The sequence below is a fragment of the Rhamphochromis sp. 'chilingali' genome, assembly GCF_963969265.1.
Source record: "Rhamphochromis sp. 'chilingali' genome assembly, chromosome: 1".
NCBI lineage: Eukaryota > Metazoa > Chordata > Actinopteri > Cichliformes > Cichlidae > Rhamphochromis > Rhamphochromis sp. 'chilingali'.
In genome coordinates this window covers 35544560-35548165 of record NC_137929.1, presented here as the reverse complement: position 1 = coordinate 35548165, position 3606 = coordinate 35544560, and positions in this window count along the sequence as shown.

Genomic DNA, 3606 nt, shown 5'->3' with positions numbered 1-3606 from the left:
GATTGTTTGGGCTTGATTACATTTCTTGGCTTTATGATTTCCTTTAAAGCTTTTATTGGAGCTGTATTGTGACACGCAGTGCTCTCCATTTAGAAGTACTTTGAATTCGTGTATGTACACATTCCTGCTATTATTAATTACTAATTATTGAAGAAAGAAAAGTCTGATCATTAAAACAAGTTGGTTAGGTCGCAGTGGATATTTTTGTCCAGAGCCCTGCGAGTTGATGATCCAGTCATGGCCTTTGATGATGTTGAGCCATCGCTCGCTGTCCTGTGCTTGTCCCACATGTGGCTTTCTAGAGGAACAGAACACAGCTGGGTGCGAAAACATCGTCAGTACACACTGTGAGGTGCAGCTCTGCATTATTCGTCTGTTTGTTTTTAAAATATTATTACCCTCCATCCAGAAGCAGACGTGGACAGGTCACCACTGTGTCACATGACTAACTCACAGAGACACACAAACATTCAAACACCACGACACAGGAGTTTTACTTTGTTTATTGTTAGACTAGAATAGAATTATTGTCATTGCACATGTCACAAATAAAAGGCAACAAAATGCAGTATTGTTGTTGTTTTGTAGTATCTTAAAATACACTATGTAAGTTTTGGTATTATTTCCCAACATGTACTGTGTAACTTTTATGAATTTATGAAGATATTGAATTTAACTGTACTGAAACCCTAAACTCAGAGATCCTGGTCTAACTCTACAGATCTCCTCTGGAACCAAACTTTATTTTTGACTTGTTTGAGAAAATACTCACATAAACACAATTTTAAGTCTAATTTTCAGGTTTGGCCACATTTCATTGACTCATTTTATTAGTGACTGGTCTGCTATATTATTCATCTTCAAACTGAGCATCAGGAAGAAAGGTGATTGAATGTGACATGGCTGACAGGCTGGTCTGGGTTATCTGGGTTTACTAGTAAAAGACCATAAAGGAGAAAATCCCCAGTGAGTGGCAGGTATCTGGGTGAAAAGGCCTTGTTGATGTCAGGAGAATGACCAAACTACTTTAAGCCAATAGTTTAAGGTTTTGCCACTGAGCAGGGAAGCAGGACTCAATAGCTGCACTTTCTTAGCAGAAACAGGGAATTTTTTACAAGTGAAAATGGTGAAAAAAAAAAAAACAGTTAAAAAAGTGACATCCACAGCAGTGTAATCCCCAGCTCCTGGTCTGATTCTCCAAATACAAAAAACATCCTTCCACAGCTTTTCCAGAACTATTTACAAAAAGTCTCTGAGCTGTCCCCTCCCCAAGATTCCTGGACATAAAGGAGAAAACGGGCACGTAATTTTAAAAACACAAGTCTTGACTTACAAGCCAGAGTGACACTGACTGTTTGTCCTACAATGATCCAGCATCAACTGAAGCTCTGCACTCTGCAACCCAGAGGCGGAAACCCTCCTCACTGTCCCAAAACTACACAAATATGAGAACACCAGAACAGACACACACACACACACACAGATAGTGGCTGCATGACTGGCAGGACTCTTGTGAACCACACTGTTTAAACAGATGATCTTGTGGTCTTTAGTCCTCATAGTGCTGGTCTCCTGCAGCGCCTTCACGCATGTTCTGCTTCTAGTGTGGTGATATCAGACATATCCAAATGATTGACTTTTGGTTTTGTTTGTTTGTTTTTATCCTGAAATAAAGCGGGCACTTGTACGCACAGAAAGGTTTTTGAAAGACAAAATTATGGGATTTGTGAAGCTAAACTTGATAAATGTTATGTGTGGTCAGATTGCTTCTTATTTGTGTGTGGATTGAAGTAATTATAATAAAATTGAAATTGCTTGTCTATTTGCCTAACAATTCCTCTTATCATGCCTTGTGGCAAAGGATGAAAATAGTAGTGCACTCCAGAGTGTGAATATGGACATTACTCTTATTTTTATTGCATAAATGGACAAGAGCGTGATAGTAAAGCACAACCTGTCATGCTTCCAGAATAGAAAATAACTGCACTATGCTGGCAACACAACTTTGGCTCTGTCAAAACATCTGCACACAGACAGCATGCTAATGCTAACCTAGCCAAGAACCAAGAGTGATGTTAAAGCTGAGTGAATGCTGACCCCAGCAGCCAGAACCCGAACTTCAAAAGGTAACAAACAGAGGAGCAGTCAGACTGCAGCGTCTGTTTCTACCTGTTCATGTTTCTACAGAGAATCACCATCAAGATCGCATCTCTCTGTGCTGGTTTTCATCTTTGCTTGGTGCTGTCGACTTTAAGGTTCATTCCTGAATACTAAGAGAAAAATTATATTTGTGTCCTCATTAGGACAGGGATTTGTGTTGGTGTGTGACTGTAACCTCAGGTTTGTATTGTTAAATGGAGATTATTAGCTTGTGTATTTCAGGTTATTTTATAGAGTAACATATTGCATTACTTTTACCAACACTGATCACAACAAAGAGGGAAAATATCTCCAACATGCACAAACATTTGATCACAGAGCGTGGAGCTCTTTTTTGTGATGTTACGAACTTGTATGTCCGTGTGTTTGTTTGTGCAGGTGCTGTGTTTTTGTCTATGTTAATTCAGCTCTGCCAGGGCCCTGTTCCGATTGGTGCGTGGACTTACTGCCCCGGCGTGATTGGATCCAGCTGGAGGACCCGCCCAATGAAAGGAGGCTGGAGTGCTACAGCGGGAGAGGTCCTCGCATTTCTCCTCATCACCCAGCAGTAGTCCTGTGGTAGCCGCTGGCTGCAGTATACGTGCGAAAATTGTGGAAGTGGAGTGGGTAGGGGTGAGCTGCCGTTTATTTTGATCACCCGTTTTCTCCTGTTTTTGAGTTGGTTAAGGAGGTCAGACTCTTTATTTTTGACTTTATTTTGGTGAGGTCAGGGGTGCGGGATTTGTGTAGGTTTGTTCTGTTTATTGTTTTGGCCTTGGCTCACCCTGAAGTGTTGACACTCCCGTTTTGGTTCTCTTTATTCACCTTGTAAATAAATCTCTTCACATCTAATGGATTGTTGCGTGTGACTGCTTGGGTCTTGGGGGGGGAAGCGAGTGCCTCGCTCATGTTATGGCCTGGCCCTAGACGGGTCGTAACATGAATTGGGGGCTCGTCCTCTGCCTTTTTCTGTGGGTTTTTGCGTGTGTTTGGTCTGTTGGCGGTTTTCTTGGGTGTGGGGGTGGTAGGTGTGTGGAATTATGGAGTTTTCTTTGGATGATTTTGTTACTTCGCCTTCGTGGGATAGAATTGTGAAGTGCAGGAAAGCGGATTTGCTTATCATTGCTAGTTGTTATGATGTTCAAGTGTCCTATGGTGCCCGCAAAGCGGTGGTTAGGGACGCTTTGTGTGCAGAGTTGGTGGAGCGAGGCGTTCTTCCTGCCCCGCAGGCAGCTGTAGAGCAGCCTGATGGCGGGGGTGTGAAGGTGGCTCCGGAGGCTGAGCCGGGGTCGGATGCCAAAGGGCCTGTTAACGTGCTACCAGCCGAGGCGGACTCTGATGCGGCTGAGGCGGGCTCTGACACAGCCGAGGCGGACCCTGATGCTGCTGGGGCGAAGCCTGAAGCAGCTGAGTCTGGTACGGCCGGGGAACCCCTGGCGGGGCGGTCTACGGAAGATCTCCGTTTGA